The 15,340-nt window shown below is 39.0% G+C and overlaps 1 protein-coding gene across 4 annotated transcripts in view; it reads right to left on the bottom strand.

The window, feature by feature from the left end:
- The window catches only part of cplx2b (complexin 2b), a 57,417-nt gene that overhangs the window by 25,379 nt on the left and 16,698 nt on the right, over positions 1-15,340 (bottom strand). The window contains exon 1 of one of the 4 annotated variants that reach the window (XM_080900219.1): positions 11,887-11,905. The exons of 2 other annotated variants lie outside the window; for them this stretch is intronic. The gene's annotated coding sequence lies outside the window, so the exon portion shown is untranslated. Of the gene's footprint in view, positions 1-11,886; positions 11,906-15,340 lie in introns of those variants that run through there. One more of the 4 variants, XM_080900217.1, reaches the window with a different exon arrangement.

Raw genomic sequence — 15,340 nt, 5'->3', positions numbered from 1 at the left:
AAACGGGTGATAATAAAGCAGCACCTGGCAACTGTGGAAAGGAAGAACTCCGTTTTAATAGGAGGAACCAGGTTCAGGAAGTCAATGATTCTCCTCAGGAAGGCCTTTCCAAAGCTGAGGAAAGCTCATAGTACACAGTACATTAACCAAAACCTAACCTGCCAATGCCATCTAGTGTTTCCTACAATCCGCTATTAGCAATCAGAGGCACGTCTAAGCTCACTGAAGACATTTAGTCCTCCGTTTAAAAAAAAGAAGAGATGGGTCTGACATTTTCAAATCACTGCAACCCAAACAGTCTCTGCTTCTTCATCTCGACACAACAGAAATGCAATCTTCAAAAATAATTCATGTGAGAAAAGACTGAAGCAATTCATCACAGCGTTATCGTGCGAAACGGAGGAGCGCTCCTCTACTTGCCTCCATTTACATACTCATCAGACACCAGAGACCTCAACCGCAGCTCGTTATGTAAGCGCTTATCAGTGGGCGGTTAGCACTGGACTGGAAGCTGAAGCAGCTCTCCGGCATATTGAACTTCTCTGTTCTGGTGATAGTGGAGGGGCTTTAAAACCTTACATAACCCTCCTTTTCACACAGGGCCAAATATACTATACAATCACTGATGACAGTCCCCAGGGGCAAGCCTCCCTCCCACCTCAGCTCCCATTCCCCAGCACCCAACCACTTTCCCTCCATCCTCAACCATCCTTTCTTCTTCTTCTTCTTCAGCTTCTTTTTTTAATTTCATAATCCGGGCGCTGGCAGCAGTGCGTGACGCGGGATAATGTTATCAGGGCCAGGCAGGACGGCTTGCTGATCCTATCCAGTTAATTGGAAGTTGTTTCCAAGTTTCGTGGAAGGAGATGTGGATGGGAGCGACTGGTGAAGACAAGCACGAGGCTGTCACTGGAACATGTTGATGACAGGCAAAGGGAGCGTGTTTCAGGGGAGGGGAGGCAAGAAAAAGGAGGAAAAGCTTTAAATGTGTGCATGTGCAGACAAAAAGTACACATGAATGAGCTTTAAAGGATAATGCTGGCTACAGGCTATTCTGTGTTTCTGTGTGTCATCAAATACATGCAAACACCAAAAACACTAAAAACACACTGTGTTTTTTCCAAATAGACAGATTTATACTGAAGAAATAAATCAGAAATTTATGCAAGAAGGGAAAAACCCTGTTTTAACTGTCATTAATAATCACTGTTTAGGCATCCATATTATTATTAACCACACGCGAACAATTATCAAATAAATAAGTTCTGCATTTTTGGTAACTATGTTGTAGGTGTTGTAGGTTTTAGTTTAGTTTTACTTAACTATAATAACCTTGGACAGAACCACCCTTTAACACCTCTATTTTTAACATGTTTGATCCTTCATTACAACCTTTGAACCTTTGGCTTAAATTTTGAAAGGTGGCTCTATAATCTATAATAAGTTTTTTTCACTATGTTGTAGTTCAAGTGGTTTGAGAGGGAACCCAGCTCCTGCACCTCCTCTGGTTCACAGGCTTTGGAAAATCCTGCCTGTACTCTAATAGAGGACTTTGGCCAACTGTGGTTCTGTTAGGACCAGTGAATAGTGTAACCATGGAAAAGGACACAGAGAAGTATATGGCAGCATGGTGGATTAAGAAGAGGATTTTCACTGGAGAGAGTAGGTTTTGAGGCCTAGAACTCAGCACACAGCAGGGCAGCTGCAGGAGGAGGGCTGTCTGGTTTCCTTGTCTGTATGCCTACTGCAGCACTTAATGTCACAGTAATGAATTACATGAGTAATGAAAGTCAGTTTGCATAAACTGTGTACAAGAAAAATCCTGCAGACCACATCAGCGTTAATATAAAGTCCCCAGACTTCAGACCCTAGAATTCCCTGAGCTGCTAGTATAGCTATAAAGTTCAAGTCATCTCCTTTCCAAACACAACCATTTCAAAGATGGAAAATAAAGCTTCAGCAAGCAGGAACTGAACCTCTGAGGGAAGTTCCCCTCTCGACTAAGCAAGTTTCAGCACATCAGTCACACCAGAATTGCTCCTGTCCTTTTTAACCAGTTCCAGGAACTTACAATTTGTAGTGCTTAGCACACATGCACTCGCACAAACAGACACACACATCCAGCAAGCCTTTCACTCTGTGCTTGATGAGCTGACCCTGGGGACACGTGGGCAAACCTGAAAGGGAAATCAATACTGGACGAGTGGACCGAGATGGATTACTGACAGGAGCCATTTTTCACAGCAGGTTAGCAAGACTCCACCACAACACTCCATCTTCATCTGTCCAGGAAGGATGTGGGAGCACAAAAATCTCAATGTACTGTAGCATCCTAGTGCAAAAGTATATTCATTTTACCCTTCATACGCCCAACCTGCCATTCCATCTGGTGCCAATGGGACCGGGCTGTGCCCCCGATTACAACACAGTCTGAGAAGCTTGTAAGGTGGCGCCATCAGTTCTCTGAAGCTTTCCTGGTATTAACCCTCTCTGGCTCAAATTAAGTTTTTGTTGCTAATGCACAAAAGAATACCTGCAGTGGTACTTCTGAGTAAAAAAAGCTCATAAAATATGTATGTGGTGTAATCAGTTTGTTAGCTTTTACTTGTTGCAAATCTGCAAAGCCTGCCTTGAGAGGGTTAACAAGTAAAATGGATGCATCATTTGTTGTGCTTCATTCATGTTGCATCAGATTGCCAAGGTACCTCTGAGAAATTTTAGAGCATGCTGAATAATAAATAATGTTAAGTAAAAGGCTGGTTTACTCTTCAGGGGTTTGGATAAGCAGAAGTTCATATTTTGCATGTTTGTTGCGGCCTGGTCACGGGGATAAGGAGGTTTGCTCTAGACCAAGCTTGCTAATTCTGTGTTTATTGCAGAGCTGTTACTGACTGATCTTTTTTAACAGAATTAAAACAAAATGAAATATTGAAATGTTGGTCAATCATTGCCCCAATCTGCACAATCTCATACACACAAAGAGACACACAGACACACACACCTTCATACACCAAGTTACTCTTTGCACAGTGCTCAGGCTTTTGCACATTTTTATTGCACTGTTGTGTCTGTATCGTTCTCTTCTGTCTGGTGTTGCACTGTCTTTGTTTTGGTTTTTTGGAATTTTTGCACCCTGCACTTTATGTAGTTCTGTGTTGCTTGTCTGTTATATGTAGCACCATGGTCTTGGAGGAATGTTGTCTCATTTCACTGTGTACTGTACCACTGCACAGTGACAATAAAGTCACTTGATTTGACTTGACTTGTTCATTTATGCTGATATTCAGGCACCCCAGAGAATCCCCAAACTTCACCTGGTCACTAAAATAAACAGAATTTATATGGCACAGCAAAACTGATGTTTGCTTCATTCAGTTTGAGTGTTATATATTCCATTTAAATAAGCTAGATTTTCTTTGTTAGGGTTAGGGTTAGGGTGATGAGTGGGGTGGATCATCTGTGTATGGGGAAAACATTAAGTGTGTTCCCCATATTTATCAAACCACAAAAACATCATCAACCTCTGAATTATGTTGGGCTTTGTCATTTTGAAGATGTCTGGATAATGTGAAGACTACAAAGGTCAAAAAGCACCTGTAGGCAACTGTTGTTGTGATTCGGAGCTATATAAATACAACTGAACTGAAAATTCCAGCAATGATGTGTAAAAACAACTTCTACATAACCATGCTGTATGCCTCCAGCTGAAACCATTGTTTCTGCAAGCCCAATGTTTCAGGCCTGTGTTGCATTATAAAGTAGGATGACTTTCATCAAAACTGAATCTTATATCTTTAGTCCTGACACCAAATAAACACCAAAGTCCGATCACCCCTGAACCTAACACGATTATTTGTTCCTTCATAGATTCTGCACTCAGGCTCATATTTTGAGTCTCTCCATGCACAGACTGCAAATATGTTTCACTTTGTTTATCAGAGTAAAACGCTGCTGCCCGCTCTACAAATAATACATTGATGATTCAAAAGTCACCAAAGACAGAAAATAAATGTCACAGACGCCAGTAAATGAATTAATTATGAACTGCTAACACTGTTCCGCTCTCTCAGATTTGCCGGGCAGAAACTTTAGCACTCCAGACATTATTTATTCATGTGAGTCTGCAGTGAAAAATTATTTCCTCAACAGAAGCTAGAAGGCAAAGGAGGTCTACAGGACTGCATTTGATTATTCTTCTCATTATTCTTCTTGAGTCACTGACCCACTGTGGTAAAGGAGCTTCAGAAAGACCGCGTCACAGAGACAGGGCTAATTTTAACTTGCATATTTTACATTTTAATAATAGTTAATAGGGTTAATTTTAGCACTAGCTTAATCAAGGACTGATATGATGGATTAAATATGACACTATTCCTTCTTTTTTAATATTTAATGCAAGCCTGTCTTGAGAATGACAGATCCACATTTTAGTTACGGATGGTTGCTAAATTAAATTCTGGATCTTTCTGTTCATACTTGCCACTAATATCAAAGAAAGCTAAAACTCAACATTTAAGATTAAAATGTTTTACATTTTACATTAATTAACACTGTGAAACAAAACATTATCGGGTAATTTGGATGCAACAGTGAGGAATGTTACCTTCAGTCAGGAAGTTCCAGGATTAACAAGTCCATGTACAGGAAACAGAGCAGGCAGGTTCCAAGTTTTATTGACTGAGAGCCAACTGAGGACAAAAGGTTACAACAGAGGGCCACAGAGGAAAATGCACACAGTACTTTTCTGTTCAGAGAATGGATGGTTATCATGGCAGGGTTCTTTTTTTTAACAATTAGTGAGGTGGCTGTTAGGTTCCTGGACACTCAGTGTTTATTCTGCAATGATGGCTAAAGCAGTTGATACTGAAGGACAACGCTCCTTTGTCCACATGAGGAAACAATAATAGTATCACTGAGGAAACTGTGGCGCCTTTCTAAAACTGATTTACAAGTAGCACCTCTATTATTTCTACATATGTAAGATGAAAGGGAAAAACAAACGGCAGTGATAAAGATGGCTATCTAGTCCACCTATACAGTACAAGTATAGATTATTAATATATTAACTTATTTATTAGATTAGAATATTATACTAAAGATTATGAAGCTCATATAATATTGAATAGAAGTTCGTTCCACATCATTGGGCCTGAATGAGCAAAACCATAATGTCCACTGTTTTAAGCCTGTACTGTGGAACCTGTAAGTGATTCACCAATCGGATGGATCCGGGAGCGGGATAAGGTGCTACTGGACTGAAGTCATGAGTTCCCTAGAGTATTTAGAAGTAGAATGGGAGCCTTCAGTTTTCAGGCCCCTCTTTTATAGAAACAGCTTCCAGTTTGGATTCAGGAGACAGACACTATCTCTACTTTTAAGATTAGGCTTCAAACTTTCCTTTTTGATAAAGCATATAGTTAGGGCTGGATCAGATGACCCTGAATCCTCCCTTAGTTATGCTGCTATAGGTGTAGGCTGCTGGGGGATTCCCATGATGCACTGGGTGTTTCTTCTTCACTCATGATGTATTAAGAGACCTCTCTGCACTGAATCATACTTGTTTTTAACCTCTATCTCTCTTCCACAGCATATCTTTTATCCTGCCTTCCTTCTCTCACCCCAAACGGTCGCAGCAGATGGCCGCTCCTCCCTGAGCCTGGTACTTCCTGTTACAAGGGAGTTTTTCCTTCCCACTGTCGCCAAAGTGCTTCCTCATAGGGACTCATATGATTGTTGGGGTTTTCTCTGTATTTATTACTCTAGGGTCTACCTTACAATATAAAGTGCCTTGAGGCGACTCTTGTTGTGATTTGGTCCTGTACAAATAAAACTGAATTGAATTGAATATATGTCAATGAACTTGGTGAATGTTGTCAGCAGTGCAGACTGAAACGGACCCCTTCAACCTCGGCAGTTTGTGCTCCACTTTATTAATAAATCACGATAAATCACAGCCTGGATACAATAAATAAGGGGATAGATAAGAAACAAATAAAATACATGTGTGGGTGCAAAGAATATATAATCATGGCTTTAAAAAAAAGGAGAGACAGAGCGCAAGTCAAATGTTGCGTCTTCAGTGAGCACTAAACCTGCAGCTTAGTTCTGTCATTTGATCTTCGAGGCGCTTTGCAGGCAGTCAAATATAAGACAGGTGCCTCATCCACACCAAAATAAAAACATTACAATTAAAAGCTGCTTTTTAACCATGCTCAGGTAATGTGTGTGTCATGTTAACCTGCTCATTTTAGTTAAAGGATCGGCCTAGAGTAAATACAACTTCTGACTTTGGTCTACTTTTTAATGCTCCTGGACTGGTTACCTTAAAAAAAGCTAAAGTTAAGATTTAGCAGTGTCACAATAATGAAACCATTTCCTGGCATCTGACTCCTTGTGGTCACGAAATCAGTGGGGGTAATTTGAAAGGTACTTGTCTGACATTTTTAAGGTTTTTATTAAATTAACAGCTCTAAATGAGGTTCCCTTGGTGGACATTTGACTAAACTCAGCAGGCAGCTTCTACAAACTACACATTCCATCTTTTCTGTTTGATTTTCTTCTCGTTAACAAGTGTCCATTTCATGCTGCAGTCCTGCTGGTTGGCTAGTTGGTGTAGATGATAGCAGCAGGCACACGACGAGACACTCATCTTAAACTCCTGACAGGGTCTGAAAATGACCACGACCACAGTTATTGTCAGCTGTATTAATCAAGCTCAAGCAAAGCAAATGTAAACACATCTTTGGAGCATCAACACATCCAACATCAAACTTCAATACAGATGCAGGATGCCTCACAGATGCCTGTGAAAGGATCGTTTATATATAGCCTTGGACATTTGGACCATGCACATCTGCATTTGCATCTCTGTAGGTTTGAAAATGACTGAGTGGAACTGAGCAGGAAAAAACTCCAGCCAATTGCCAAAAAAAATAACCTCTGAGGTGTTTTCCAGCAGATGAGTGAACAACTCCACAACAAAGTGCAATTAGCATGAAACTACAAAGCTTAACACAATAGACAAACAGACACTGAGTGAACAAAAAGACTGAGAGAAAAGGCAGCTGGTGATGAAGTGCAACCAAACAGCTGGTGACATTTTCAGAGTGAACTCATTCAGCCTGAAGACAAAAGACCCCAAAAAACAAAAGACCCTCAGACGCTGCTGACACGTTCACCTCTGACAGACAGAAACACTATTCACGTGCTGACATTTAATCATCTCCTGATATTTTACTGTTTGCATCGATTCGGAACATCATTCAGTCGTTTCTCCATCTGTCCATCCACTCAGTGGATGTCTGAAAGTTCTCCAAAACCTGATCACTCGTTTGAAATATCACTACTTTCCATAATCAACTCACTATTTTTAGGATTTCTTTTTGTTGTACATAGAAATATAAATTAATTGAACTGCAGATTTACATAATAAAAGGCTTATAAGGGAGAAGAAGTGGATATATTAATACTGAAATTAATGGCAGTTTAAATAATATTTTTTTATGACGGGATAGTAAAAGTAATAAAAAGATGATAATAAAACACAAGACAGACTTAATCTGAATTAAAGTGATGGTGCAGACCTCAGCCTGACTGAAATGGACCTTAAACACTTGCTAACGTTAATGAACTATAGCAACATTGCAAAGAAGAGTGGGCCAAAGTTGTACATGACTTCATCAGAGACTGATGAAGTCATGTACAAAGTGATGATTTCAGGTTATTGCTGCTAAAGGTGCACTGTTAGACTTTTCATCGCCACTTTACGGTAACATACTGGCGTCACTGTTGCCAGCGTCATACCATGACGCCGTGTTACGGTAGCTTACCGTTCTGCAGGATGATACCGTTTTTTGCTGGTGTGGTATAATACTCTTGGACAAATTATGGTAACGCACCGTAGCCTTTTTTACGGTATCTCACTGGCGTCACTGTCGCCAGTGAGATACCGTTATGTCGTTATGTCGTAAATTACGTCAACAAAGTAACATCATACTGTGATTAAGAAATTGGTATACTACCGTTTACTCACGGTATGTCACTGTAAGCCCGCTGCAAGGTAATAAACTGCAATATATTAACCAGTAACTTACCGTTATCACGCATCATCAGTACCAAAAATATTCATCTCTGCTAGAGGACACAGTGTCCCAACAGGCGGTCATTTACTGTTTAACAGGTCGTAATTGACCGTAATGTCAGTTAACACTAACATACTGTAAGAGACTGGAGGGTTCCAAAAAAATTGGATGGATAGATAGACACACACACACACACACAAAATATAATTCATGTGCTTTACACCACTTTATTTCAATTCTGATTTTTCCCTGCTGAAATACACATTTCCAAAATCAAAAACTGAAAAGAACTGAAAACATATTTTCATTGAGGAAGCACTTGTTTTTACTAAACCATGTAATCCATTATTTTCTCAGATGGTTGTACAAACAATAACAATAACAATATTATGTCATATCCATATCATGGCAGACAACATATGTTCAAGTGTTGGGTTTTCTTATTTATATTTTGTAGGGTCTTAAACCTACAATGTGAAGTGCCTTGGCATTCATTTTGTTGGCACCATACAAATTAACTGAATTGTAATGAATATAATATCAAACTGTTGCACTCAAAAAACCTATTGGACAGAGACAGCGTCTTGCAAGATAGCAAGAGAGCTTGTCTTCATTGTTGCTCATCTTGTGTAAATGTCCAGAAGGCATGGGACATGGATAATCTGTGGAGACACAGGTAACAACACATTGGTCACTTAAATTATACAAGAAATTCACTAAAAATGGCAAAAACAGTTACCTAATTTGTGACATGAGGGTCAATGTGAACAACCTTTTGCTTCACAGTGGTCCCAGGGCAACATGTTGTCATTATGCAACATAAAATAATTTCAATACTTCACTTCTTCACACTGTCTAGATAGTCATAAAGCAAATAGCTATGTACAGTTAATTGTTAATGGCCTTATGTACATAAGTCCATTTTAACATATTATAATTGTACAAAATTGGCAATTATTCTACACATTAAACACACCTAACAAACAGTCAGCCCAGTTAAATTACCGGAGATGAATCAACTGTATGGTTATTTTGGAGTTTATAGTTTGTGCTGCTGTTAAACTTTACAGTATTGACTTCAGTATTTTTGCTGTTGGTGTAGCTAGACTACCATGTTGATCAGTAATATGTAATGTGAAATTTGATATTGTTACTTTGCTTGATTCACTGAGACACATGTCCAACAACCTTGGTTTATAAAGGAAATTACAGAAATTTGAGCTAACAAAACAGAGACTGGATACCTGTGTCCACGAAAAGCTCCTGTGTCAAACAGAAATTTTAATATGGTCTAATCAGCTCTATTTCGTAAATGACTTCTTACCAAGCATAATCAGCCTTGGGGTGCTTGGCAGGCTTTTAACATGCAAACTGAACAATATAAATTTGCGTGCACTGAAGCCACAAAATTTAGAAATACACATAGTTGCAAAAAGTTCAGTGACCAATTACCTTTCCTAAATGGCATATGCAATGCAAAAAATAAGAGTATTGTCAATAGGGACCAATTCCCAGTTTTAACATGATCAAAATTATTCACAAAAGGCTTCAATAAACAGAAAATGTGTGCCGACAAGAGAACAGTGCACAAAAATGAAAAGATATTTGAGCTCGGCGCTTTAATGGGTTTAACATGACTTAGTCAGCACTCCGCACCGTACAGGTAGTACAAGCACACCTGAAAACACTGACCAGCTAACAGCTTTAAGCATTTGGGCGCAACCTCGGTTGTTCACCGATTCACCTGTTGCAAACGTCCAAGTTTCTCATAAATCCATCGGCAACTATTACCTAACTAGTCTTTTGAGTCTCCACATTCATAGATATTGACATTTTGTCTTAGCATTTGAATGAAAATATCCTGGTAGGGTAGCTTAAAAGTCAAAACAAACAGTAATAAGAACGCATTTCGGACTTCTCTCGAATAAGTGAAAAAAAACACTTACCTTCAGACTGATTAGCTGGTTCCGATCCAACTTTAATGTGTCCCATGTCAGTCCGTTTTAGGGAAAAAATGTTAAGTGGTTTCATTTAATTTTGAGATACTCCCGCATGGACGAGCAATTTGGAGTCTAGCAGAGTTATCACGAATAGCATATGATCTTCAGATATAATCCAATCAACCTTGCATTTAATCCGATTGAACATCCAGTTACCTCTGACAACTTCTAGTTGCACATATCGGTTAACGGTCTCATCATCACTCTGTGCTGCAGCGAACTGGATCTGTGGCACAGAATAGTTGATGGCCATGTTGTTCTCCTGCTTTGCAGCTTTGTTTGAGTCTGAATTGCGGCTTAAACGTGCAAAACTAAGAGAAGCAGATCAATATTTTCTTCTTGTTGTTATTTAATGGTGGTTGGCAACCAGCGAAAGGAGCATTAACCACCTCGAGCAATATTTTCTATCCCCATTGCTGTTTAGAAAGTGAATACCCGACGTGTGCGTCATACGTCACGTTGTACGTCAGGTGAAGGTGTGGTGTCGGCTATTGCACCTGTCGCATTAAAAAGCTTTAAAAACGTAACAATCGCTTTAAAAACACAACCCAACGCGCTGAACTGTTATAATGTGTTACATTATCACGTATATCAGGACATCTCTTCTGAACCAAGACGAAGTGGTGCTACAAAGGAATTATTTCTTTAGGAGAGTGCATTTAATAGCAGTCTAGCCTGCAACAAAATGCACCGCTAAAAATACAGTTTCTGCTTGTCCCAGAATTTATTAATTTTGAGAGTGAAGTTGTAGGACTGATGCTGGTTAGTGGTGTAGGTTTCATGGATGTGACACTTTAACTTGTGTAAAATGACGACCAGAGCATATTATTAGGTTAGTTCACTGTAGTTAGGCAGAGGTGTCTTAAAAAGTACCACCTTATAAAAAACAAATGAAGGTCCAGTATAAGAACGAATAAGAAGAGAAAAAAAGGAACACCCTGCTAAATGAAGTCATTTTTAAACATTACTCCAAATGTAGCCATTAGTTTTTGTTGCTGGCAATACAAAAAATGAGTATACTTCAATTATATTTCCCAAGTATACCTTACCTAGTACGTATACTAATAATGCTTTTATTTAGCTTTTAAATGTACTTTTTGTTCACCATAATTGCACTAGCATAATGTCATAATGTCTACAAGAGTATAATTAAAATATACTCGACTCTATCACAATACTAACCTTACAAGTATACCATTAATTAATAGTATTAATAATGTTTCACATTGTTTGAATAAACAAATACATTTATTAATATATGAGGTTCCATTCAGTTCAAGGAATTAAATTTTAGTGTGGCTGCAACTTACTCCTTAAGTTAAAAATTATGCTGTATATTGTAGTTTATATGTTATACTACTTTCACAGTGAATCACATTTTATAGTAATACACTCTGAATGAGGATTTAAGTAATTACTCTTAGATCTACAGTAGAAAACAACAGAAATCCGGATGGTGTAATAGTATAATCTCAGTAACATCACCAATTGTTACATTTGCTGTATTTTACAGCTGTTTCCATGAGTACGGTGAGTTACCGTAAAAATAATGTAATCTCATGGAATTTTCCCACAATTACATGCAAATTACAGTACTAAACTGCAAACATCCTTTAGAGTTTTTTACTGTTGATTTTGCAGTACTAAGCTATGGAAATTACTGCAAAGGCTAACAGTGTGGTTCTACAGAGGAAGAAGAAGCACAGTGAATCCAGGGAAGGGTCAAAGTATAAGACAGCAGAATTTGCTTTTGCTTGAAATCCTAGTAGTGATGCATACAATGGAGCCCATGATATAACACATACCTCAGGTGATTCTGGCTGCTTTTCTTGATATAGCTTGATATGCCTCCTCCCCTCCGGTACTGGAGGCTATAGGGGGAGGAAGCGGGCTATATATTACCATCGTGGCATTTGTCCATTTGTCTTCCCGTTGTGTGGGTGAAGCAAGAGACAAATGAATAGAATGAAAAGAAATGAGGAAAGAGGGAGGGACTGGAAAGAGGAGGAGGTAGCAAGGGAGGATGGGAAGAAGAACATGACTTGCCAGAAAATATACGTAGGGCAGAAGACTAGATGGGAAAGAAGAGAAGAAAGTAGACTAAATAAAATGACAAAGGTATATGAAGTATATGATACAACAGTACAGACTGTGCAAAACCCTTAAGACAAGGTTTCATATGTTCATATGTTTTTTTTTGTGATGAAATACTTCATCACAAAAAACGGCATTAAAAAAGAAAAAAACAAGTTGATGTCGAATGTTGAATATGTAGGCAAAGGACAATTCTTGGTAACAAAAACGTAGTGACTGGCCTTTGTAGCTGAGGTAGTCCTGACCAATCAGACTTGAGAGTGTTCTGGTTGCATTCAGTAAACAGTCCGTGTGGAGAGCTATAACTTAGATTATTTACTTGCACTACCTTTGATGCAACAGAAATCCCAAAATATTGGCCACTGACAGGAGAGGACATCATGGCCACGGCCTAAAATCATCAGATCACAACCACAGGTACGTGTTAGTTCTGATATTATTAAAATAATATCATTTTAAAACAAACTTTGACAATAATGATCATGTAGAATCCTAAACAGTGGACGCATCTGAGCACTTTTCTCCCCATCCTGCTGTAGTGGATACAGGCGAAAATGCAGCACTGCTGCTCCATGATCTAAACATTTATACATGCAATTACAATGATTAAACTTAATGTTGCACCACATGATGCACAGTAAACATGTACACCCTCTTTCTTTCAGTCTGTTGACTCGATTCAGAGAGTGCTAACAGTTTGATGCCCCCACAGGTGCTAATTCAAGATGCAGACACGAGTCACCTGCTAACAGCTGCAAACGCCACTGTCCTGGTCAGCATGTGAAACCCCCCCAGGGCCAAACATCTGTTCCCATGCTCCTTAGCACTGACTCTGAGTGGTGCACAGATCACTGCCGCTTGATGCTTTAATATTACTACAATAATAAATTCTCATGTGTCACGACTGAACAAGTACTGAAGGTGCTCATTTATGTTAACGAGTAAAGACAGTATGTGCAGTCTGAACTGCACCAGTTTCATTCATGTTTTTATTTATAAGGTTGCTATAACAAAATGTTACAGCTGTGAACATGCTAACTATTATTTGATGTGTGCCGCTAATTCATACAGCAAAAACACAAAGTTTTGCCTCGAAATGATTTGTAAAAATACGGCTATTTTACCATCTCTCCATAACTGAAGGTTTTAAACGGTAATAGTGTAGAGGTTTCCCCTGAGAAGACTCTAAAGCTGTGAAACGTGTTCACCGCACACTGAAAGCAGTAGGAAAAAATTCACACAACAAAAACCTTGCAGCAAGGAAAAAAAACAAAAACCATTTGTACACAGAAAAAAAAAGGCTGAGGTTGAGCTGCACGAGAACAGAAAATAGCTGCAAACCTTTCTTTCGCCCAGTAACCGTACACTTCCTGAGATGAATGTGTCCAAAAACAAGGAGAAGAATCATGACGATGATGCACCAAAATCCAGTGCATGTTCGTCTGCCGCTGTTTGTACGGGACAGACGTCCTGAGAGGGGTGAATGCTTCATTATGCATGTACAGATAAGTGGTTTGACTGTCTGCTCCGCTGTGCAGGACAGATCTGGGCTAAAGGCGCTGCTTCTCCAAAGATGCACGGAAACACGTCCACAGATAAAGAACTGTGTTTTCTGCACAGCAAGGTGTCCAATGGAGTCAGTGTCCACACCTTCTGGTTGGTACATGAAAATCAAAAGTCAAGAAGGCCTCCAAAGTGAGCAGGATTCATCTTTTGACCAAGAATACTTCAAAATACATTTTTAAAAATCTAAAAGCAGACCTGCAGCTTTAGCTCTGATCAAAGCGTTCTGATTCGCGTCGATCTGATGCTTGGATGCCGATCGGGTTTACTGAACCATTTTTATTTTCTCATTCCTCAAAGGAAGAAGGAGATTTGCGTTGATGTACTCTGATACAGTACTTAACTTAGGTGTTCTTTTGGACAGCTCGTTTAAACAAGTGTCCTCTGTAGTACAGTCTAGCTTTTACCAACTACAACAAATCTCTAAGGCTAAGCATTACATACCGCGAATGGATCTTGAAAAACTTATCCATGGATTTGTTACTTCAAGATTAGACTAGGGCAACTCCCTTTACCTGGGCCTCCAATCTGCCCTTCTTCATAAACTACAACTTGTCCAAAATACAGCGGCACGCCTTTTAACTGGTACTAGAAGGTTTGATTCTATTACTCCAAACCTTGCTCACCTACATTGGCTGCCCATCAAATATCGGATTGATTTTAAGGTTTTATTGCTTACATTCGAAATCGTAAATAATATGCTATTTAACTGAACTTCTCCACCTGTATACTCCTAGGAGAGCACTTCAATCATCGAGTCAAACGCTCTTGGTGCAACCTAGGTCCCGGCTGAAAACCAGAGGTGATCGTGCCTTTGCCATTGCTGCATTTAACCTCTGGAACAGTCTTCCAGCTGATATTCGCGCTTCAGAATCTATTCAATCTTTAAAACACGACTGAAAACGTATTTATTTGATCTTGCATTTTCGATTAGTTAGTGATTTATCAGATGTACACTTTGTACTTTTATTGCATTTGTATGTAATTTTAACCTATTGTGTTACTGGGTTTTTCCAGTTGATATTTCTGTGTTGATTTTACCTAACTTTTATACTAGGAGTGAAATATTTCTTTTAACATAGTGAATTAGTGCTTTGTTTTGTCTGGGAATGTATTTGTACTCTACTATTGCACTGATATGTAATTAATTTTATTTCATATTTTACTATTGAAAAGCACTTTGGTGTACCTCTGGTGTGTGCTATATAAATAAAGTATTGATTGACTGATTGATGTTGATGTGGCTGTTTGAGCCTTAACTTACACACAGTGCAAAGAAAACGTGTCCTACTCCAAATAGTTAGGTAACAGATAAATTTAGACATCTGAAGTTTGTCAAAGTCTATATTTGGCAAACCGCTCCACATCTTTCACATCTCTCAGAGTTGAAATGACTCTTTTCCTTTTTTGGGTTTCATTTTCTTTCTTGTTCCATTTATTTCAACTTTTACACACCATCCTCCACTGATTACACATGCACACAAAATGTTCTGTCAAAGAACAAAACTCCTCTCCGTTGGTTATAAAACCCTGTTAGAAATGCAGGAAATAAAGCCAGCCATGGCTGTTTTCTCATGTTGGATTCCAAACGAGTATATGACC

This window comes from Rhamphochromis sp. 'chilingali', assembly GCF_963969265.1.
Source record: "Rhamphochromis sp. 'chilingali' genome assembly, chromosome: 13".
NCBI classification, from domain to species: Eukaryota; Metazoa; Chordata; class Actinopteri; order Cichliformes; family Cichlidae; genus Rhamphochromis; species Rhamphochromis sp. 'chilingali'.
The sequence above is the reverse complement of the archived record's forward strand: the minus strand, read 5'-3'. Positions and strand labels throughout refer to the sequence as shown.